Genomic DNA, 25,920 nt, shown 5'->3' with positions numbered 1-25,920 from the left:
GTTTAAGCCATGCGGGAGAGGTAGCATGCATCATGTGCTAGGAGGGAGATTGGCCAACCATGGCAGCAATTGGCGCCATGACTAACTCCCCTCACTGACTATTCTAGACTAAACTTCTAGATAAGTTGGGCCCAGGTAAAACCTGCATAGACACAGGGAAAACCCTGGGCACTTACATGTGGGATTCTAAATTTCATGCATTAATTACATGCGGGTTGGCTACGGGAAAAGAAGGATGGCTTAGGAAGAAGAGTTGGAAGAGTAGAAAATATCTACTAAGCAAGGGCGGGCACTTGGACATTTTTGTCCGCATTGGGGGTTTTGGGAGCTATCGCCACGCCCCCTCCTCCCTTCTCCCTTCTAACTTCTCCCTTCTCCCTTCTCCCTCCCCAGAATATGGCGCTTGTACCTGTGCACGTGCGTCACAAGTTATAACCACATATACTAATAATAGTAATAAAACCAGCTTTAATTTTGCATGCAAATAATAAATAGAAATAAAATTATAAAAGGAATGGTTGGTAAAATATGAACAGAATTAAATTTTAATTTTTTAATAACTACATACTCAGTATTCAATATTAATACAATTACCTGTAAAAATTAATTATTAAAATTAGTAAAATAATTGAGGTAATTTTGAATAAGTAATTAAAATCATTATATATGATAAATACTTAATATAATTTGTAAATTTCAATTATTTAGTAATAATAATACAAAAACTTATAATGAAATTCATTATGCATACGAGAAATCAACTTCAAAAAGTTTATGAACACAATTTATATCACTAATATTAATAATAAATAAATGTCTTTGTTATATGGACCCGTATTCAAAGCAAATGTATAATTTTAATTTGGATACATCAATTTTTTTTTATTCTGTGAGAATTTCGTTTAATGGTGCGCGCGCATCGTAACACTTCACTCTCATCATTTTTTCGTAACGTGCCTAAAGAAATATAGCATTTCTAAAACTAAAAAAGAACCTGAAGTGATATCAAAATAATATACTTTTGACTGTACCTGACATTTGAAGTAAGTTCGATTTATTTTTGTAAAAATCTGTGTCCAAATTTTTTTAGTGCAACTATTCTCTGTGGAATAGTATATATTGTATATTATATATATTTTTCCTTTTAAGAGCGTGTGAAATGGGTTAAAATCAAAGTATATGTCACTACTGTTATATTTTTGGACCTCCCATGCCAAACAAGGTTCCAGGTTGGGTCCGCCCTGCCTTCGGCTCTCTCTCTCACTCGCCTGCTCGCTGTCGGGAAGTCATGTGTTCTGGAGAGACCAAAACATTCTGGAAAAACAAACAGCGGTCAAGTACAGTGGAAGGTCTTCAATCCGGCATTATATGTTTCGTTACAGTCTCTAATCCGGACCAAGAGACCACCTCGCATTTCGATCGCGTCAGGTGGATTCCGCCGCTGACTTTGGCCGCCATGTCGCATTAAAGATCTGCCGGTGTTTCTAGTTCACTCATAGTCTATCGTTATTTTCGGTTTTCTTATTCGTACAATATTTTTTCCTTCGTTTTATAGCAGGTTATTTCCGCGTTTCACATTTAAACATTTTGTATTCACGGTGAAAACTATAAGGACGATATATAACCCGGAAAAATCGCTGATACGGTTTAGTTTTGATCCCAACGTGCCGGACTGAAGACCTTTCACTTAAATACATTACCATTTTCTATGGGAACGATACATGAACCGAGAAAATGTTCTAGTAAATACCATCAACATTACGGAAAACGTACCGTGCGAAATGTTTACACGATGTTATAAAAATAATAAATGGTTTTCACAGAACCTTATCTAATTGAATAACCGATATGGTTATTATTTTAAGATAAAATTTAGGGTTTTTTCGTCCAATTATTATTTATTAGACCCAAAATATTTTTAATAGTGGGAAAAACAGGCCCGGAAAATTACCCAGTTAATAAGATACAGTTTTATTTATGAACTATTATTTACACTACTAACTGAATTAAAACACTTATAATGCCTGTCACAAAACAAACACTCTTACGTTAGTCCACAGTTGACTCTCCCCACTGGAGCTCGGCTCGACACTGGCTCTCCCTACTGCTGGTGTCTAACCTCACATCTCTGCCCCCCACACACTGCCTTGCACAGTCCACATGCACCAGTCTCCATACATGAAGCCCGTCTCTCGCCGTCCGCCTTCCCTCACGCTCTTCACTTCACTGCCTCGGAGGCTGGCATCGCCGTTTTTATACTCCTCAGTCTCCTGCAAATTGTTTCACCCCTTCCAAGTGTCACGTCATCAGGGTCATCTTGAAACCCAAAGTTCCCAGAAAAATGGCGTCCTAGTTATGCCATTTCACGCAGGCTAATCTCTGAAAATGTGCCTAAGCTCCAGAGCCGCACAGGAAGCTCCGAGGTAGCGGGAAGCGGAGAGTAAAAGATTCAACCCAATTACTTATTGTGTAAGCTATTCATGCTCTGTTTATTACCTGTCACTTAACTTGACTTGGTTCCGTACAAGATTTTGTATTTTAAAACAAAATTGACCCAATTAATGATCAAATTAAAAAAAAATATATCTGTGGAGCCAATTACATGGTAATTTGATTCCACTCATAGATTAATAACATTGGAATTTTATTTAAGTTTTCGCAAAAAAGCAATTTATTTTCAAATTTAAAGCTTTGCTCTATGAAATCTGTATAAATAACAGATTCATTTTTATTTTTTGCGAATTGTTTTTTTTAGAACATTTAGTCCATAAAATTTTAATATAATTTTTTTTATTAATTTTAAATTTTTTCCTAAATTCCAATTTAAAAATTACATAAGTTCAATATGGCGGACAGTTATCCAAATGGCGGAAATTTATTATATTACAAATGTATTAATCAATTTTTTTTAATATTTGAAACTTTTTTTCGATGTTTTGGTTGAAAATTACGGATTTTCAATATGGGAACTGTAATGAAAATTGAAACTCCTCGGAGTGGGGTGTTAGAAGGCTGAAAGTTCTAGAAAACAAGATGGCGGAATGTTATAGAACACAAAATGACGGATCCAATATGGCGTAAACACAACATGAAGAATCTAAAATAGCGGCCGGGGTCAAGGACAATGTAATCCAAGATGGCTGCCGTGACGTCACGATCCAATATGACGGTCGGTTTATTGTCTCCAGGCCTGAAGCCTGCCGCCGGACATACATTAGTATACTTCTAATAAGTCCCAGTGGAAAACATTGAAATTGGCAGGAATATATTTGGGCACTCCATGCTTTTCACATGATCGGCTTTATGTTGGTTGTTCGAAAGTATCAACTGCCCAAATGTAAAAATATTGACGGAAAATAATAAATCATGTAATGGTGTCTACAGAAATATAATGCATTAAGTTAAGAGAGAGAAACAATATACTTAGTTTCCGTAACTCTACCATGTCAATAAAACGAAAAAATGCATTAGAATTCACTGACATTTAACTTGTTAATATAATAATTTTTCTTTTTATTTATTTCCTTCTGGGTGCAATCCTGAAGTACACGCAGATGAATTTGCGGAAAAGAGCATGTTGTAAAATCATATATGTACTGAAACTATACAAAAAATATTTAAACAGGCCTAAACAATATTACTCTTGAACGGTTCGGTTACGAATTACATTATGAACCTGAAAATTTAGTGTGCCTATTTCTGTAGTAAAAATGTTTGAAATTAATCACATAATATCCTTTCAGTGGTAAGATATCAGCAATACCTTGAAATTGCGTGAACGGAGCCATGGGTTATATTTATATATATATATATATATCAATCTTTCTTATATTATCATAAAATCACTCGGTGTGCTAATAGTAAGTTACACATATAGGTCATCACCTTGGAATTCTGAAGTACGTCAGATATGTCAATAATGAATATGTCAAATAATAGAGGTGATTGTGTTCCATATGAAAGCATACCTAAAGGTGCAATAAAATAATATGAAGTCTTGTTTATAATACGTATGACAAAATATATGTTATTGATGTTACTACCAAAACAATTACAGTGAATATTTTTTTTGATGTGACAACGTCTAATAAATCGATGAATACCGGCTGCACGCACGAAAAAGTGTCCCGTTACGCACATTGCCCCGTTACGCACATTATCCCGTTACGCATACTGTGCCGTTACGCTGCGTCCCGTTACGCTCATTGTACGCTTGCGCCGCATCCATCTCTCTTCCACTCGATTGGAACAACCATCGATTTGACTTTTTCGAGGCACATTAAACTTTAAACACTCCCATTCGTTTCCTACTTTTCCTATCATCGTCCTATCCTTAACAGAATAACACAGATTGGAAGAAGTTAAATAGCAAACATGTATAAAAGTTACAGTTAAAATAATCTCTTCGTTAAAGTAATAAACATATTTGAATTAATGAGTGCAAATAAAAGTAAATTTATCAATTAAATTGTAGATTTCATTTCACTCCTTTTTATACATACAAAATAGTTATAATTCAATAAAAATGATTCAATTTTATTCATAAAAGTATGCAATCATTTCATCAATGTTTTGTTATGACGTTGTCACGTTAAACTATCGTCCATAAACCAACTTTACAGACAACCAATTTTTTTTTTTCACTTTTAATCAAAACATGAAACATATGTAATGCGCGTTACCAACGAGAAGACTGCTCGCCACCTCGGTGCCTGGTGCTTAGAGGCGAAGAGGCGCGTGATTCGCGGGCCATTGTCGCCCTTGGGGCACCCGATTTTTTAAAACGTTCATTCAGCCTAGTGGCTCCGTTAACCTCGCTGTACGTTACTGACAATTATTAAGTAGAGATTCCTATAGGTTTCACAATTTATTAATGTATTTCATGCATACAATATGTTATCACAATGTTTTTTAGTTAATAAGCACGTAATATAAACAAATTGGAAATTATTGTTTAAAGTACGGTAGAGAGATAAATATTTATATTTATTATAGTATTTATTTGATGTATGTTAGTATAAAATAAGTTAATTAAAACATAATGCGTAATTATTAATTTTGATAAATTTTAAAATTTGTTACGACAATTTTATTAGTATTAAAAACGAAATTAGTGTTAAAAATATTATTTTAAAATGAATTAAATTGCGAATGATTCTCGTGGAATATTTACCCAACAAACTGAAAGTATAATTAGTTAAAATGTGTAGAACGCAGAAGCAGCCAACCCCCAGGGGCGTGGCTCCAGGCAGCAGAGATGAAGAAGCAAGGTCGAGCCGCGTATATTTACGGTAAACGTGGTAAACATCGGGGTGGTAATAAACACACGAATCAACGTTTCATTCCTTCCCCGCTGCTCGCAGGTAACAGCAGTAGCGGCGGTTACCCTGGGCAGGCCTGGCACTGACCAGCTCAGGCGAGCTCCTCGTGGTCTTCCCGTCACGCGACGCGCCCTCCACCTCGGAACAGTGTAATTCATCCCGCCGCGGGCTCCCGCACCAGGCAATTACCCCTCCCTCGCCGCTTCGTTTATTTCAACCCCCGGCATGAATATGTTTGCCGCGGCTTTGCCATTCAAATCATTCGTCCCGGCAGAGTATGAATATTTGAATGACAGTAGATGAGGGCGCGGGGGTAAAGGGGTGCTTATTTTCGCCTCGCTCCCGTTCCGTAATTGGCCGCGGACACGCACAGAGCTCTCGGACCGCAACGTTTTTTTTTTCCCGATAACCTTTCTATCTGTTCCCCCGCTCGCGTATTACAGTGATCGGGCGCAAACATTCTAAACGTTCCGTTTACGCAAATGACACGAGGGTCGCTGGGTTTCCGGGAAGCCGACCTTTGGGGCGGCGGCTCCGGGGCATTTCCGGCTACCTGGAATCCTGGCGTGACGTCACACCGGTGAGAAGGCAAGGGGGAGGGGGGGAAGGAGGAGGGAACGTTTCAATTCAGATGCGCAGTCCAGATTGTAGTTCTCATTCCACCTCGTTCTCTCCTCCGACTCCCCGCTACGCGCCCCGACGTGGCACGGCTGGCAATTGGGGGACTTCTCTCCGGGAAAGTGGGCTTTCCCGCACTGAGGCATGTGTTCCAAGACACAATAATAAGGGTTTACGAGTTGAATACGCCACACCTGCACCCTAGCCGTATTCCTCGCCCGCAAACCCGCTACCGAACCCTTAGAAAGGACACGGCCTGTCCCTTGTTTTCAGGGAACTGAATTTGGTGTCCTAACCGTGACCTATCTATTGCCCCAAACTTCACTTTTCCGGTGATTTAGTCCAGATGACGGACTCGTGTCTGGCGCCATTAACAGGTAGTATATGGTCACCTTCGTGAACATTTGCGGGACTTACCAAGCGTATTCGTGCGCCAAATGAAACTTTATGTTAGTTAAACAATCTTGGGAGACATTTTGTACACTTTAATGGTGATAAATACAAATAATCGCAACTTAAGTAATCGATGAAATTAGAAAAGTTGATTCCGTTTCTGTGCCATAGTGCTGCTATCTCTGGGATTTTTGCTGTAACAATTGTATCGATGGTTGCGAAACGTCCGCTAGATTGCGTTGGAACCCTTTTATAGCCTAGTGCAGGGTACCGTTTATTAAAACTGTTACCGATTTGTTACCTTACTGGGATACGGTTCAAACACGTTCTAGAATACGGCCCGGGAATCAGGTTACGGCTGCATCTCTTTAAGGCAGTGCTTATTCGCTCCTTACCCGAACGTCTTGGAATACCGCTGTCTGAGTGGCCAGACGATCTACTACATGCCGGGAAAAGGATATTCCTTTAGTGTCTCCGCGGTTAACATTTTGTTCAACTCTGGGCTGCAATGTGTCAGGCGTTGAAAGCATTGCGCGTACAAAAGTTCTCTTCAACTTCTGAGATTATTGAAATAATCAGACATTAATTGTATTGGTCTTTACGTGGATTTTTTATTGCTATGACTGTTTCAAAGAAAATTTGAATTTGGACTTAAAAGGACAAAAATTAATTTGTTTAATTTACATTTAATTTCGCGAAATGTTTTGCCAAAATAGTCACTTAACGTAAAATTTTTCTTATCAACGTCACATAAGTTTTCAAAAACATTTTTCAATGAGACAGAGTTCAAATGAAATTTTATAATCTTTTCTTATTGATTTTGTCGAATGACGGTTCTTTCGAAGTAAATTCGTACTTTCATGGTACAACGTTGTCATATGACACCCAAAAGTTAGATTTTTTTTATAAATCTATTGTATTGTTTTTTAAACACTGGTAGGCAAATACGCTGAAATCAGATGTTTTTGCTCGTAAAATACAAAAAGTACTATTTTAATTAAATGCGTACTTTTTGCGTAATTAATACCACTAATATGCTAGATACTATAAATTTTTATTTAAAATTCCTATAATATTGAACCATAATGGGAACTTACCCTTATCAATACGAATTCATAAAATGTCTAATGTAATCTTTTGTGCTATGTATTCAATAGGGCCTATATGATGTCTTAAACTGTATATTAAGTAATAAACTCACACATTTTTTAAAATGTTACAATTTTATTGTATTTAATTTCAGAAAAAAATATTCTTTAATTAATTTTGTTAACTTCAGTGCTATAAATAGTAGCATGTACATAGGAACTATATCTTCTCAAAATGCCTAACTAAAACATAAGATAGCACACTTCAAAATGTATTACCAATTATAAAATGTAGTTATGAGCTAAGTTAAAAATCTAGATGATTGAAAAAAAAATTATATTTTTTTAGTCAAATAAAGGTTTACGAGCCAAACAACGCAAAATTAATTTGTATAAGTCGTTTATTTTAAACCTACCCTAACTAATGAAGTGACATTTCTGATATGCCTTCTCACTGTACGGTTACAATAATGTAAACAAGTACAAGGTTAAGGAAAGTGAGATGGATGCTACGCTACATCCACAAATCATCACACATTTTTGTCCTGTTAGAGATTATCATGCGAATCAAGCAAAATAAGTAATGACTTTTTAAAAGTTATGCACGCACCTCGCCAGAAAAAAACAACCGCTTTACCCGACAATAGTTCTTGTTTTATCCAGCTGCATTACCTCACAGCAGAACTTGTGCACTGATTATTACGTACTTGACAAAAACACACACGAGTTATTTATTCCGACAACGACGTGCCAGCAGGGTTAAAACTGGCTTACTGCTCTACAAAGCCTTCCTACGTCCAATCATTACGTATGCAGCCCCTGTCTGGGCCACTGCAACTAAAAAACACTTAATAAAGCTGCAGCGAATCCAGAATAAATGCTACAGACGATCCAGTATACTTCCCAACAGAAGCATTGCATCGGGAAACTGATTCGGAAACTTTGCACGACTTCTACGTCAGGACTACACAAATTTTCTATGATAGAAGCGCAAATAGTTAAAACCCACATGTTTCCTCTCTTGGTAATTAGGATCCGGACGTGGAACAGAGGTACAAACGCCCGAAATCCCTTCTGGCTCACAGCCCGCCGTCGTGCCGCGTGATTGGCTGAGCAGTCTGCCGGCCAATCACAGAGCGCTGCGCACGACCGCACGTTAACAAAACCATTTGCGCTCGCCGAGCGGAGCTCAGTCGCCCGACGGCCGCGGGCGTGCGCACACGTGCGGAGCTTACGCCAGTTCGCACATGAATTGCTACGGACTGGCGGACATAAATCCGCCCTATGCTTTAGTACAGGAAAGGGCGGTGTTCGTCCAATTGCATTACAATTGTATTACAAAATATCAGCCCACTACACACCTGTATGCTGGCAGTTCATGTAACTTAAGTTAGAGTTTGATTTAATTAAATTTAAGGTTCCTCCCACACCACCGTCCCCCCTCTCTCTACTCATCACACTGCACAAACACTATAGCAGCCGACGAACGCGTAGAAGTTGAGGCTAGGGCCTTCGCGATGAAGGACTGGATAATTTCTCTAAGCGGCCTCGGTCATCCTGAGCCGCACACCTGAGTGTAGCCGGACGCACCAAATAGCATCAAACATATTAATTAAATAACACGCAGCTTGCCAATTATTAATGTCACCAACTAAAAACATTTCCAAATGTCAATGCTTATTTTTATAAATGAATTTGTAGGCGTACACAATTACTTTTCTTCTTTATTATTTAGTATAGGCTGGCTGGCAGCCTGGCGGGAAACGACACTAAGTCGCCCCCAAACCAACCAGCGCCTCCCAAACCCAATGCGGACATGAAGTCCAAGTGCCCAACCCCCGCATGGTGGACTTTCTACTCTGTCCAACTCTTCTTCCTGAACCATCCCACTGGTAGGCGCCAGAAGTGATGACTCCAGAGGGCTTTGGGAGCATCCAACTTGCTGGTGAGCTGAGTGGAGTAGGGGGCCGGAGGTGGTGCATAAACTGAGATGGGTAGCCTCAGTCCCTTTGCATAGCCAAAAACTCTAACGCTCTTCCCGGTTGCGTATGCGGCGTATCCGCATCCACGCCCGTGGGGGCCCCAGGGCGGTAGGGCCTTACGGCTAAGAGCACTGGGTTATCAAAGAAAGGGGGGGAAACCCCTTGAAGACTTGACTGGAACCATCCCACTGTTTCCCGTAACCAACCTGCTTGAAGTTAATGCACGAAATTATGCATCCCACATGTAAGTGCCCAGGTTTTTTCCGTGGGTCCATGCAGGTTTTACCTGGTCCCAACTTATCTAGTTTATACTCTAGAGTTAAGAAGTGAGGGGAGTTAGTCATGGCGCCAATCGCAGCCAAGTCTGGCCAATCCCCTCCTAGCACACGATGCATGTTACCTTCCTGCATGGCTTAAACCCAGCATGAGTAGAGCGTATAGGCTTCGGCCTGAGACGCACTTAGTCTCAACCCGGGCCCCTCCCAAATACACTTAGTTTTTAGTTAGGTTAGGAAAAAAATAAAAGCAAATAATCAAGAGCCTTTAGTTTACAACAGTTCCTCTCCTGCAACAGTGATCGACCAAGAAGGCAATGAAGGTCAATATTTCAGATTGACATTACTGTCGCCATCTTATGTTCATCTTCTGGATGCTACCATTTTTATTTTTATTACTAGTTACCAAGAGCGCTAGTGTTGTATAGTACACACATCTGCTAGAGGGTGCTGCCACCAGATTGGTTATTTTTTTACTCACTAGAGTACATTATTATTTACTACCAGGATGCCCACCATCCTGAAAATCTGGAAATTTAATGCTAGCAATTAGTAAAAAAATTCCGAAATTCATTCAAAAATAATCAGAAATAATTGATTGATTCTATCGATTGCAATATCTGGTTCGATCCTGGTTCAACCACAAATAATCATTTTATGCTAAAAATACTTATAAAATAAATAAAACGGCTTTTTATTCCCCACGTACAAATTTTCAGTAAGCCACTGATGACATATTCTCCTGCATCTTGATATGTTCTATTTGTTTAGCTAGAAAATCGAAAAAATTCTAATAAATAATAAAAAATTATTAGTAATATCATTATTTATTAGATCTATTTCAGTACTTTGTTCAAACTTGGGTCGATAGAAAAAAAGTTATTTTTATACTCTAAAAATTGTATTTCATTAATAATTTACACTGCAAACAAGGACTTTATACAAACAACTGCCCAACCGAATAAATATATATGTATATATGTTACTCAATGTTATTATACCTACAATTGAGACAGTATTCATTGCACCTTATGATTACTGTAATTCCAACTAAAAATGTATAGACCAAGTGTCTCCAAATCTGGAGGCATTCTTTTCTGATGGTAGGATTTACTTTCAACTAATTCATGCCCAAATATCAGACATATATATATATATATATATATATATATATATATATATACCGAGCGTATCCGAACCACAAAACATCATTTTTCGATACCGGTCATACCTTTCATCCAGGTCATGTCAAATGTCAGGCATACAAGCCAAAGATCTACAAAGCACAAGACAGTAGTTCAGGTATATTCAACATGCTTTATGCTTACAAAAAGACATCTTTCGAATATAAACGATAAAAGTTTATACTGCCAGACTCACATTATGAGCTAAACCTAATGTACTTGATAATAACTTTAAAATGTATTGCAAGCATTTACACCACATATCTTCGAATTACAGAAACTATTCTCATTTACCCCCCCCCCCCCCCAAATCATAATAAACTAAAGAATTTTAAAGTGACCATTCTTATCATGCCGGAGCTTAATAACACATGTATTAAAACATAAGAAGAGTCCACCGAAACATAAGCGATTACTGGCCCACTACTTAACAAAATTCCACTTACCATTAATTAAATCATTCTAAGCAAATCTAACCTACCAACCGTATCCTCCCAATTGTATCCTAACTTTCGTATGCCATAATAATTGTCTAGTTGTATCCTACCTAGGCCCAAAAAGCATAATACTCCACCATACTATTTTTCGTTCTTACCTACCGAGATTTACCCAGCTGAATATCTCTTTGTTCCAATTTTTTCAATGTATCCTGCTGAGCTCAACCAAGCAATGTATTCCACTAATTCCAGTCAAGTGGAGTATCAAACCAATGTCTCATAATAATATCATATTGGTCATACTATCCTCAAAATATTACAGTCTTTTAAATCACAACAGTAACAAGAAGAACTAATATTTGACCTTTGATTGAATACGTAGATTTAGTTATACTACTTATAAATTGATTATAATCTTTTTTGTGACTAATTTCTTATTTTACATGCTCATCTCTAAATGGCATAAAAAATCGATTTCTGTGTCTGTCTGTTGTTCGCTTATTTCTTCTAAACTACACAATGTATTTGACGTGGTTCTCACCATCATTTAGAGAGTTTATTCTGGGAGGTAATGCTCATAATACATTCATATTAAATTGAAAGAAAGTAGAGAAATCTCAATGTTTTATAATCAAGTCGTAACATGACGTTTTTAGGGAGCTCAGATGGTTAACGCTGACTTAAATATGAATGATAAATCACATTAATGCACTGCATAATTGTAGGTCTTGAAAAAGAATAGATTTGAGCGTTGAGTGCATTCCACTTCTTAACAAAACTTGTTTACGTTTTCTCATGAGAAAAAACTTATCAACATTGTTTGCAAAGAAATTCTTAAGTTATGAGCAGTACGTGTTAGTATGTATAGAAAAAATTAAAACACCAGACACTTAAGAGAACTTGATACTTAAAGGTTCTTAATTCCTAAATCTAAATGACGCCACCTAAGTATAGTTTTCATTCGTGCGATGATAGTGCGGGTCACTAATTATATACATAACTATTAATATATATGCATTATAATTGGTGATTAGGTTTCACATGGAGTTGAATTTTATTTATAATATTTATAGCCTGATTGTGGTGGACATGAAAAAGAGAGTATAAATAAAAAAACAGGAAATTTTCCGTATTTGAAACCCGTCACAAAATTCATTCTACCCACGGTCTTCGTTTTAAAAAGTGTCCATGAACATTATATGTCTTAAATTTCCATATAAAGCATAGAGGTTATATTTATAAAATAAGACTTGTAGAAATTGTTACACATATCAGCAAGTTATTAGAAACTATATAAAACAATACGTCGTTTGACTGACGTAGCGTCGTAAGCGCCGTAATGACAATTTTTCAGGAGAGCACTTTAAAGATAATTGGCACCAAACTCACTGAAGTGGAGCAATATTTTATAGAGCTGTGCGCAAAGTAATGACTCATTAAAATAGTATAATTGGTGCTTCTTCCGAAAATATGATTAATAGTTTTATAGCTGCCGCCATTTTTTTGTAAATTGGCCTAAATGGAGATACGCCAGTTCGACGGTCCTGAAGGTTAAGGTATTGAATCCATTTGGGCAGTTACGTCAATATGTACTTTCGTTGAATTAACGATTTTTATGCAGAAGAATACAAATCAACATAGTTTAGCAATGTGTACACTATATGTGAAATGTAATATTAACACATAACTGTTGCACTAGTTTTAGTCACCACTTTTGCAGCACCGAACTGAAAAATATATATACTAGTGGGTAGATGACTGTCTGCAATAGTGTGATTCAATCTCACTGTGGTGTTTAACAGAGGTCCTCAAAATGTCATCCCTTATTTTTAATGATTCTTGTCGTCCACCGCGTTTTTCAGGCATTACCAATCCTTGGGCATTTGTCTTCTCCAAACAAATCCTCACTGTCCGTTCTGAAATACCCAATGTATTCAAAAACATTGTTTTACACACATGAACTGAGTCATTGCCTTTTGGAAGAGTGTACTGTATTGTGGCAGACCTTCGTGATTCTCTGCTGTTTGTCCTTTATATCTCAACTTTACCTTTCTTAACGTACCTAGCAATATATTCTCTTTTCAACTGTAAACAGTTAGTTCCATAAAAACTGTTAAATATCAAACATCTTTCGTCGTCAGTTATTTCTTTACACTGCTTAGATTTTTTTCCCACAGGCATCGCCATTGCACCGCTTGGTGCTTCTTTACCTGTACATGGGCTTACATATGTTTGTCCTCGAGACTTAAGTTCATGGGCTTCTTTCTTCTTATTTCGTTTTTTATTCTTTTGTCTTGGTTCTTCTCGAGGGGCTCTATCTACTGGAAACAAGATGGTGACATCTGGCGCAGCTGAGGTGCCTGGTAGGCCTATAGCTTTTCTTTCATGGAGAGTTATAAATCGTGGTTGTTTTGATTTAGGTCCCAAATCGTCTTCGTTTCTACTAGGTGTTCTTCACTATCGTTTTCAATTTTGTCAGATGTAGGTATGTATGTTTTATCGCGATCGGAATCATCAGCTTCGTCCTCTTCTTCACCATGCCATGTCTCGCCTTTGATTTCATGGAATACTGTTATATCCTCCCGTTTCCTTAACATCCTCATATTGTTTACCTTATCCTCATTCCAATAACAAGCCCTTTTATTTTTCTCTGTCTCAACGATATCTGTCTCAAGGTTATCTGTCTAAACATTCTCTGTCTGTGCAGGTACCTCATCTCTTCTGTCATCTACCTGACCCACAAGACTTGGTGAATGTTCTTTGCCTGCTTCATTTCCCTTAAGCTTTTCAGTTTCTTCATGTAATTCGTGTATCATGTCAACTCTATTTGTTCCCTCTTCGCCAAAGCATCTATCTTCTGAAGTGTTATCCGTATACAGCAAAGGAGCATTTTTAAGTTTCATAATATTGTGTTTCATAACAAAAACTTATCGCTGGAAGTATTAAGAAAATGTTTCGGCAACTGCTGACGGAATAAAGATTCGCCAGACTGCAGATAGTTATTCAGGGCGCGAACTCGCGGCGGGCCAGAAGTGACTAACGCGAGCATCATTGCTGTTGTGTGACGCGGACTGCGTACCTCAGTGTGGGGCGCGGGGCGAGTCATAGAGTCGCGACTTTCCTAGAAGTGCGCCGGATGTCCCCGGCGACGTGCCGGCGTGTCACCGCCGGGAGAGGTCCTACTCTTTGGGCGGGTCTTCCCACCTGTAATTCACAGTCCGGGGCCTGGCGTCCATCACGACCGCTTGATGCCGGCGGGGATAATAATTCGTCGGCTGCCATTGTTCCGTGGCCCGCGAGGGCTTGCGGTTCTGTGGTTTTTCCCCCCGCACGCCGCGCCGCACGCCGCGCGCAAAAACTTTTGATCGGCGCGGGGCCTTCCGGGACTCCAGCGTACACCACGGTCGGCAGCGTTTGCTCGGAGCACGCCACGAACCACAAGCCTTGCGAGTGCACATCAGGCAATCCCACGGCATCACACAGTGGCCGGCTACACCATATACTATTTAGTGCCAGTAGTGTTTTCACATACCAAGCAGGAATTTATAAATATGTATTATATAATAAATTCTTACTAGCCCCTCATTATTTTTGTCTGTATTTTTTTGACGCGATAACTAGAGACCGGAAAAATTCGTGGTTTCAATGACCTCTAGGATAGACTCCATGATACTCTATGTACTGGGACAAATTGCACCTGCTCATTGGATACTGACTCGTGACACACGTCAACTGGGATGTTTGTGGTTTGATAAGTCTTTTGTTGAAGGTTTTTCATTGGCTTAGAGTCCATCAGATAAACGGTGGTCTAATCGCTGACTCAGCATAAAGGTTTACGAGTTTGGAGTCTAGCCTATCGCGAAATGAACCCGCGAATTTTTCCGGTCTGTAGTGATAACGTCTTATAAATCGAAGAACGCGGGCTGCACGCACGAAAAAGCATGACTCATTGTCACGTTCCACCTGAGACGAGCGTGCAAGAACCGGCCAACCACCGTGCGAGAAAATCTTCTATAATATCAAACAGGTTAAGGCGGGCTTTTCAAATAACTGTTCGTGATTATATTTAAACAAATTATTTTAATTAAATTTGCAAATACTATAAATAATATTTGAAAATTAAAAAGTATGCAATTTTTCATTAATACTTTGTTATGACGTAATCACGTAAAATTATCGTCCGTAAACCGACTTTACAGACAAACCCCTTTTTTACATATTTTGTTCATCTTAAAGACCATATAATTGCAAAGACCTCTGATTATAATTTGCCCTGTAGTTACATGTAAAGGATTGACACTAAATATTGTTTTAATGTACACACGGTGTGCAGAAATTCAGAAAAAATACACGGGATTTGAAAATTGCTCAATGTATCTGAGAGGCTTTAATTTTGGAAAAACATTTAAGAATAAACTGTAGGCTGACAAGTTGCTCTGTTCCGTACTTATTTTTAAACTATATTTTTATAAGAGTGAAAATGGCTTAGTCACGGGATTTTCAGAATAATTTTAAGGCAGCTTCACACATTTATCTTCATTTCTCTGCCTTTACGCGAAAATGTTACTGTCGCCACTCAGATCTCATACTTTACAATATGCATGACGTAAAGACTACAATCCAGTTGAGAGTCTTGCGCTTAGAGGCGATACCGCGATGGCAGCACCAGCGAGCGTCACACTTATCAGACCGCGGCAATAAAAATAAAAAATGCCCCTGGCTAGGTTTGGACCCTTGAAGTTAATTCATTTTGTCTAAGTATTTTTTGTTTTATTTTCTTGGTCTTGGACGTTACGTGAAGAGCTGAGCCGTGGAGTGGTGAGAAGCCTAAGATGTACATCAAGTTCTGTCCCTGCCAGAACACGCCCGAATATTCACCTTCGGCCAACCTCGGGATTTGTTTATTTTTGCGCAGGAAAAATGAATTCAAATATTAAAAGTGGTCGGTTAGGTTAGCTACATTAAAACACTTTAAAACACTATGGACTGTTAGTTAGGTTAGTATAGCTACATTTAAATAAACAGAGAAATATAAATATATATAAATAAACACGAGGTTGGCCGAAGGTGAATATTCGGGCGTCTTCGGGCAGGGACAGAACTTGATGTACATCTTAGAAGAAAAACAGCTTTAACTAGGCTCATGGCCCTCTACCCCGTCATGAGCAGACGTTTAGGTAGCTCTGTTAAAAACGGAATAATAATTTATAACGCACTAATAAAACCAATAATCACGTATGCAGCGCCGGTGTGGGCAACAGCAGCGGAATCTCACTTAATCAAGCTGCAGAGAATTCAGAATAAGAGTATTCGTATTGCGACAGATGCGCCTGTGTATTGCCCCGTAAGTGCTATGCACAGAGAGCTCAAACTCGAACTTTTAAAACATTATTATTTCCGAACTGCGCAAAAATTCTATGATAAATGTGCCATAAGCAGAAACCCATATATTTCATCACTGGGCGAACAAGATCCAGAGTTGCATGGAAAATATAAAATGCCAAATTCAATCTTGGCTCACAGACCTCCGTAGTGTGCTGTGGCTGGCTGAGCGATCGGCCAATTAGTCTCCCGCGAGTTGAAACTTAAATTATAGACATTAATGAAATAATTAGCTAATTCAAAATGGTCCGAAGCACGCAGGTGTAGGTTCGGCTCCCGGGAGCTCACTGCCTGTGATGTTAGGGCTGACTCCCTATGTCCGATGGGCATGGCCCGCCTGGCAGGCTTCACCTCCAGTGCCAGTTGTGTTTCTAAAAGACATGGGATTTTGAATTGCAAGCTTGTAACAATACCAAAATGCGAATAGGTCTTGACTTAATTCACCTGTAACTTTATACACCGACAGTTCATCTATATTTAACTAGTAGTATAGTAGTAGATATTAGAGATTTGTAAATTAGTAATAAGTCCTAGATACTAAGTAATAGTCATAAAAAATATATATTTCTAAAATAATAATTTAAAAAAAACTAAAAAAAAAAATAATAAAAAAATAATAAAAATAATATTAATAGTTATTATTTTAGTTTTATCTTAAGCACTGCACGTCCATCCCTGAGTTGGGAGTTTGCATATTTCGTAACGAAATGCCTAGTTTGTAAGTCATTTATCTGTTTTCTGTCTTAGTTTCTTAGTTTTTTAGGTGCTGACTGGCGGCGGAGTGAGTGGTCAGTGCAACCACTCACCACCAGGAGCGCTTGCGTCCCTGGTCACTAAATCCAGTACTGGACAATTAGCAAAGAGGACCACGAGTCCAAGTACCTAACCCCCGCATGGTAGACTCTTTTCTACTCTGTCCAACACTTCATCCAGACCATCCCCTGTCTCCTGTAAATTCCTACACGTAATGCATGCCAATTTGCATCCCGCATGAATGTGCCCAGGGTTTTCCCTGTGTCTATGCAGGTTTTACCTGGGCCCAACCTATCTCTAGTTATAGTCTAGATTTAAGAGTGAGGGGAGTTAGTCATGGCGCCAATCGCTGCCATGGCTGGCCAATCCCCTCCTAGCACATGATGCATGCGACCCTCTCCCTGCATGGCTAATACCAGCATGACTAGGCGTATAGGCTTCGGCCTGAGACGCACCTAGGTCCCTCCCTAACCCGGACCCCTCCAAAATACACTTAGTTTTAGTTAGGTTAGGAAAAAAAAAATGTACATCTTAGGCTTCCCTGGAGTGGTGCACGATGGTCGCTGGGGCGTGGGTCAGGGAAGAGAGTGTAGCCGCAGACAGCGACCCGAGTCCCTGGACGAAGACCTCACTGGAGGGTGTGACATGTGCTCAGGCAGGCCCCGGCTGGACAGTCGCACTGGCTGTCCAGACGGAGAGCATTCTGTTTCAATGAACTGGTCGCTTGGCAATACTGCGATGGGCATTCGGAGTAATTTTACTGGCTCGGACTTTATAAAGTACTATTTAAACCTGTGTTGGAAACATAAGAATTGTGTCTGAATCCCTTTGACTGGGTGGGTATTTTTAAAGCAATATTTGTTGACTGAATTATTTAAAACTTTTTCACAAATCGAGATTTGTTATTTATAGTTCATATATTTAACAAAAATTAATTTGCGACATTTTAATGAAATTGTTAGTAATCTCACTGTTTGCAAAATAGTTACACACAAGGTAGCATCTGATTCTGAACTAAAGTATTGAACTGTTCATGGTGGCAGTATTTAGCCTACTTTATAGTTTTGTAGCTTTAAAACATGCATCGATGGATTAAAAATATGTTCTCACTTATGGTAATGGCCATGTATTTTTTCGCGGAAAGAGTTTTATACCAGATGTGTGATAAATTTTTGTAGTATTGTCTGTGTTTCGTGGTTGGTTACGCTTTCTCTACCCTCAGCACACCGATCATAATCATTCAGTGCGGAATCCAAAGCGTCCTGAATGGCCCGACCAAACAGGGAATTTGATTCTTTTGCAGACGGCCGCCATTCAGAAGGAGACATTCGCTACAACAGGCATGCTTCATTGAAGTATAATGAACTATCATATATTTTTGCGAAAAATGACATGCCCTTTCTTACGGTGTTTTGTTATTTGCAATACTAAATACTCTTCAACTAGGATGGTGGTGTAGGCTCTATTCACGAGTGCTTAAAATACACTATTAACCTTGAATTTGCATATGGCCACTAATTAAAAGGAAAAATCGGAGAATATTTTGCTAATTTTATTGTCGCTCGCACAAATCATCTGATACCTCGGTGTGCGGATTCCGCCGCACACTGCTAGTGGCAACAGTAGGAATTACCTGACTGAAGAAGTCTCGTCACATAGTAGGTTAGGAGAGTGAGATATTGTTACTGTATGGCATGCGTCGGAAGTGAAAAGAATCAGCAAAACCGTGAGCTTAGGAAATCGTAAAGTTATTTCATGGAATTAGTTCTTTTGTAGTTTAAACTTAAAAATTTCTTTGGGGTAGTATTTATATTTGTTAACATTTCGTATCCTCCAGAGAGATAAATTAAGTGTTTCTATTGGTTGAAATTTTAGTGTCACTTATATCTATGTAATTTTTATGAATTAATGTTTCGGCCTGTTTGAAATTTTGGCTATATTGAAATCGGTTAAAACTTGAAAAAATCTTTTTTACAAGGTTTGTAGGTTTATACAGGGATTTTAACTAGATGCACTCCAATTTTTAACGTAAGTTACCCCCCGCCCCAAGAAACTACATACTTACGACAGAAATTAAAACGGTAGCTATTCTTATGTCAGGAATTTTTTTAATTAATCTATGTCGCGAGGAAAAATTTCCCAGTTTGTGGTTTCGGGCCTAGAACGCTTGACAATGCTGGGGAACGATTTCAACATAGAACATTTAAAAAAGAAAAATAATAATATCAAGCAAAGTTAATATAGTCTTCAGCTGTTTGTCAAAACAACATATGAATCTTCTAGGCCATGGTCCCTAGAATAAAACTACAAAAACGTAAAGTACGGAAATTCAAGAAGAAAGTGCGATACCTGTGGAAGCTCCCTCGTTACGATGCGCCAATCAGCAATGTTCGGCCGGTTAATATTCGACGGTCAGCTATCCGGCTATCCGGTATCCAGCCAAACATTTAATGACTAGTTTATATATATATATATATATATATATATATATATATATATATGCAGGTAGAAATTTTCAATGGTTCTTGGAATCGAATGTTAGGACTTCACTGATGGAACTCTGGGCTGGCTGCTCTGTTCACTCGCCGCGCGGGTGGTGTGACCTGTAATTGGGGCTAGGGACACGGGGCTGGCGCGGTGCGCAGCTGGCTTGCAGATCAGACACATTCTTTTGTAGTTTGGTTGTTCAGCCGCGCTCCTTGCACAGTCTCTGGCCGCGGTCACTGGGGCGCGCTGGCGCAACAGGCCGCTCGGTGTGGCAGCACGTCCTGGGTGGAGGGGGTGGCCTGCTCAGCTGTCTTAGTTAGTTGTCAGTGAAATTTGGGTTCAACAACCATGAATTGTTCTGGTAGGCGCGGTGATACGCGGGGATTTAAGCGGGAGTTAGTGTGAGCTCGAGGCTTACTCTGCTTCACGTCAGTGGTACCGAGTAGCTTAGAACGGAATGTAGTCATGATAGGCGCACTGGTCAGGTTGCTGCCCGACTTGGTAGCGAGTCGGTAAAGTCCCAGTTTGATAATGTAAAGTTAGCTCGGTTTTTCAAGGGCAGGATAGGCCCCTATGTTAATTTAAAAGTGATGGATCAATAAATGTTCAGCTTCTTAAAAAACATGAGTAGAGAACTATCTTTTCATAGCTGCAATAACAAATTCTGGTTTTAGATGTTCTTAATTAACGCTTCGGAAAGGATTAGGGAATAGTTTGGTGAAGCTCTCTGTGTCTCTTGTATTGGCGTTCAGTAATTTTTTACGTGAGTAATTACTAAAAGATAGTTGTTTTAAATTTTAATTGTAATTTAACCATAACCAGTAAAGGCTGCTCTGCTATTTGAGACTACAATTTTATTGATTTTAAGTTTAATAGTAAATGAAAGTTGTTTTAAAAATTTTATTAAGTTATTTTTAAAAACCTCCTTATTCATCTCTCACCAAACATCTAATATGCAGGATGACAGACCTATTTCGATTCTAGAATGGAAAGTTTTTTTATCAATTTAGAAGGTACCGAAATATTAAACCTCTTGCTTACCTAAGCGAGTATATCCTCTGAGTTACAGTTTTCCGCCCAATGAAGTTAAAGTCAACTCACTATAGTTTTAGATTTACTGATTTATTTTTATTTATTAAATTTTTAAATTTTTATACTGAGACAGACAATGTGCTAATAACCTCTGTTGATTGTAACATAATATATATTTAAATGTTTCATTTCGCCATGTAAAATCAGCAAAATAACAACAATATTCATTTAGTAGGAGGCTAAGATGGCTTTGTTACATTTTTTTAATGAGGATTCACTTTATAATGATATTAAAGAAAGTTTATTGTATTATGCTTGCTGTCTATATTTATAATATTAATATAACATACTTATGATATTTACCTGTGGATACGGCAAATAAGTGATAGACTTTATTACCTATGTATTTTTACAGCCCACACTATGCAAAGATAAATATTTTTTTAAATTAATTGGCTGGTTATCTTACTAAAATAAATTCATCCTAAATTACGGGAAATCATCATAATCAAATATACCAAATATCGCCCAAATAACTGCTATAATGGCATATTAATGGCGAAGAAGTTGTGATGAAAACTTGACGCAGCGACTGTAGGCACGTCACGCCTCGCTGTGACTCGACGGCTGTAATGCTCATTGTTCCACTCTCTCCCCAGCGGCGACACCAGAAAGAAACGACTCCTCTGCAGCCCCCCCCCCCCCCCCCCATCGCTTCCCATTTCTCTGACTGTTCTTGAGGAGCAGGCCTACTGCTCCGCGCGGTCTAGGTCCCGCCCAGTGTAACGTCTCCTCTCCCCTCCCCGACGTGGTAATGGCCGGGCAGGTGAGAGTGAGGTGCTGGCCCGCCTTCCTCCATTCGGGATGATGAGATGCCTCCAGCTCTCGTCTTCGCGGTTCCAGCTGCTCCACACAACCCTCCACGCTACATAAGTTTCCTACATCTACACGAATGGACTATTCTGGCCGAATTGTAGTCACGAATGAACTGTGTACTGTTGAAAGCTCCAAAAGTTATAAATGTTCTTAACGTACGGCATAGTGAATGCACTAAATTTTTGTCTGTAGCAATAGCCACATGTTATATGAAAAAGGCATTAGCATTTTACCTATGGTAAACCTAAAACATCTTATCTCTCAAATGAAAAAAAAAGCTAATCTTCAACAGTTACGTACTACAGCAATGCTACTGCAATCACGCAAAAAAATATCTCTTGGGCTAAATCATTCAAATTTAATAGTGATGAGATTATTGATGTGACTCCGAGTGATATCAAACCATTATTTGGCTTGCATAATTTGATGTACGAACAAAAAAGAATCGATATACGGTATAATCCATTATATAAGTACGTTAGACATTAGCCAGGCTACGATTTTAGCCAGATGGAGCAATTGGTTACATTTGTAGACGGGCTACGAGAATGCAAGGCTACATTTGTAGCCAAATAGAGCAACATTCGATTATGATTGTCCAAAATTTTGCACTTAAAACATAGCTTACTGCGTTCCAAATAAAAAATAATAATGTTATACTTTAAATCAGCTTTCCGTGAAATCTGTTGTAGATACCGAACTACTAGGACCATGAGCGCAAATCTATAGGATTCCCAGGAGTAGGAGGGCCCGTGGAAAGACGATTATCATTCCCATTTCTCAGTTACGGTTTTGCACACGCAAGCGGGCCCCTTCAGAGAGGGGCTTATTGATTCCCGTGGGGGGGGGGGGGGGCTCATCCCCTCCTCCTATAGGATCTGCACCAATGATTAAGACCATGCACTATTTTTAACTGAAAATTATTTCTTGCTGTTAATTTATTTTAAATTTATATTAGCATTTCACAGTATGCTTCTGAAATTTGTCGCAGAAGCTAATATGGATTCTGGTTCAATGTCTTTAAAGTTGTCAGAAAGTCACAAGTGTAGACGCGGCAAGGAGTTCTCCTTGAGAAATAATGCAAATTGCCATGAGATGACATAGGTATTGTATATTGGGTTCGTATGAAAAAATCTTTTAGTTGCAACCAATGCCAGACATTACATAATTAAACCAAATATTTTGAAGAATCATCGTAAGACCTCCGCAATACTGGAAGTTAGTTAACTACAGCAGGAATATGCAGTAGCTGTACGATTTGAATTTGTTAGACGAGTTGCAAAATAAATTACGATTAATAAGCATGTATAAAAGGTTTTTCACATTTGACTCAAGGCATCCAATTAGCACCCGAAAAACGAAAAAAAAAAAAAAAAAAAAAACCGTTCAGACCGATTTTATCTTCTCAGTGACCAACAAAAGAGGTTAAGTTTATACACGATCCTACCAATTGCAGTCATTGACCATCAAATGGTAAAAATAACTCACTGATATTTCACAAAAAATATGGTATAGAGTACGGAATTACTGGAAACTTAACTCTTAACTTCTATATGAAAAGGCAATAAACAAATGGTTGGCCAAAGATCAACATTATTTTATTTCTTTTGTAAATAAATTATATGACTAGAAAATTTTCGCAAAAGTCCAACGATAAAATTTCGATGTGAGCGCAAATGCCGGTAACGAATACATTTCAGCAATAGTAAATAACTTATAACCGAAAATTCATATGGCCCAGATGACATTACATATGAATTTTATGTACACTTCTAAGACATTATTGGACCAAACGTTTGTACCATGATGCTAGAAATACTCCATAAGAAAACGCTAAGCCCTTCAGAGTGTAATTACTTAGTTGTATTAATACAAAGGTTCTCGTACAACTTTGACGGTAGCAGATTATAGGCCAATAACGCTGCTAAAGGCTAGTTAAAAATTGATTATGCGAATTTTTGCTCACTGAATTAGACAAGTATGTATATAGATAGACCACAGTACCGGTTTAGAATTGTGCAATACCGGGTCGGACAATAATTAAAGGCATAACAGCTCTCAGAGATGAAGAAATGATTGCAAACGTAAAAATATATCTTACACTGGCTTTTTCCAATTGGATTTTTATAAGGACTTTGAAAGACTCAACAATGAATATCTTGTTGCAGGAATGCTGCGGATGGGTTCTCCCGATAACATCAATGCACGTGTTCAGATGACTTTCACAGGAATAACATAAAGAATACAGGTAATAGGGAAGTAAGTTATAATTTTATGTATTTCATCTGAAGTTTTTTTACCCGCTTACACTTGGTTAATATTACTAAAAGCTTTTTCAGACAAAAGCTTTCGATAAAATATATTATGCTTCAAAAGAATTAAACGGATATTACAGTGAGCCTTTTAAGAGAGATATAAATTATTTTTCCTGTAACCACGGATTTTACTCCCCTTACAGTTATAGTTGGTCGTATCAAGTATTTATTTGAAAAAAAAAATTGTTTTGGGATTGCTCTAACCACAAATGATAATTTCATTCGGATGCGATATTTGTCATATTTAAAGAGATATAGTGAATTTAATGTTTTTTTTAATCCTTCATTATTTATACCCCGTTTGTCACATTTTGCCCTTTAAGGAACTCGATCGAAATAATTTATATTTTAAGTTTAGAAGTGATTTGTTGCAAGATTACGGCTTTTATCTTCTAAAATAAAATGTGACCTTGCATTAATAAATAGTTGTATAAAGTTTGTTTTGGAAAAAGGTTTAAAATGATGACTAGAAAGTTTATAATGAGAGTTAGAACGTATTTGTTAGTGTACGCAGTGAGAATGTTTTAATTATTCTATTTGAACATTTTTTCCCTGCAGTAAAAGTTGGTTTCAAACTTTTGATTTCACGATGGTTTTGGGGTTTATCAACAATGAAACGAAAAACTATGTAAAAATGTTTTGTATGTCATGCCTTTAAAGAATTTCCTTGATTGTATGGTGTTACAAAAGATAAAATTATGGGTTGTTTTAAAATTATTAATTAAGTATTGTTTTACGATTATAAAGATATATTGTGTGCGCGTAATACGTGCAAAAATCGCATGGCTGCAAGTTTCTGCTTGCTTAAAATTTTTGCCGACATTTTAAGACATTATAAATGGTATTTAATGTTATTTTTCTAAATAAATGAATTAAAAAAATTGTTTGTTTGGATTTCAACAATGCGTCAATTTTAAAATAAATTATACTATCTAGTAGCTAATATTAATTTCATGGTGCAGGTGTTAGAGCATGCAAAATTAACAATGAGATACTGAGAGTTAATATTTTCACATTGGCAGGGTTACTGACTTTATTGAATAATACATTATTTTAAAATAATTTATTAGAAATTTATACGATTTTAATTTGATAGTGACCTACAATATACAAATTCTTTGTAACAGTGCTGATAATAAATATTACACTTAGAAATATTAATGTATATAACTGCAGCGAAAGTGATTTATATTAAAAAAAAAAGTAAATGGTTGTACACAGATGCCTGGATAGTTACCTCAAGCCTTTTTTAATAAAATAATTAAAATACAAGAGATTATTGCTTTAATTAATAAGCGCATTTTTCGTAGCTAACACGTTCTTCACGTACTTAATTTACTTATATTCTTTCCTCTGGTAAGAGAGTTTAGCATTCTTAAACTAGTGACTGTTATTTTTAAAGTGTTGGAAATATTTTATAATATTTATTTTTCAACCCGCTATTGTCTTGTCCACTAGTAAAGAATAAGTAATAAAAAAGTTTCAATAATGATGAAGTATAACTTAAAGTTCTATAATAAATTCTTGACTATCATGTAATATTTAAATTAAAATATCATAATAATAATAATAATGTACATTTTATAAGATGTATTACCCTTAACACTTACCCATATCCACTTGCACAGAAGTTGCCGCTTCAAACAATTCCACTATTAAAAAATACTATTAATATTGTGTATTTTATGTGTTGCATGATTATAGTTATTTTCAACAAATTTTTGACCATATAAATTAAATTAGAAGTATTTTTTAAATGTATTGATAAAAAAGATAA

Source organism: Bacillus rossius, chromosome 6, assembly GCF_032445375.1.
Source record: "Bacillus rossius redtenbacheri isolate Brsri chromosome 6, Brsri_v3, whole genome shotgun sequence".
Taxonomy (NCBI): Eukaryota; Metazoa; Arthropoda; class Insecta; order Phasmatodea; family Bacillidae; genus Bacillus; species Bacillus rossius.
Note: the sequence above shows the minus strand (reverse complement) of the source record.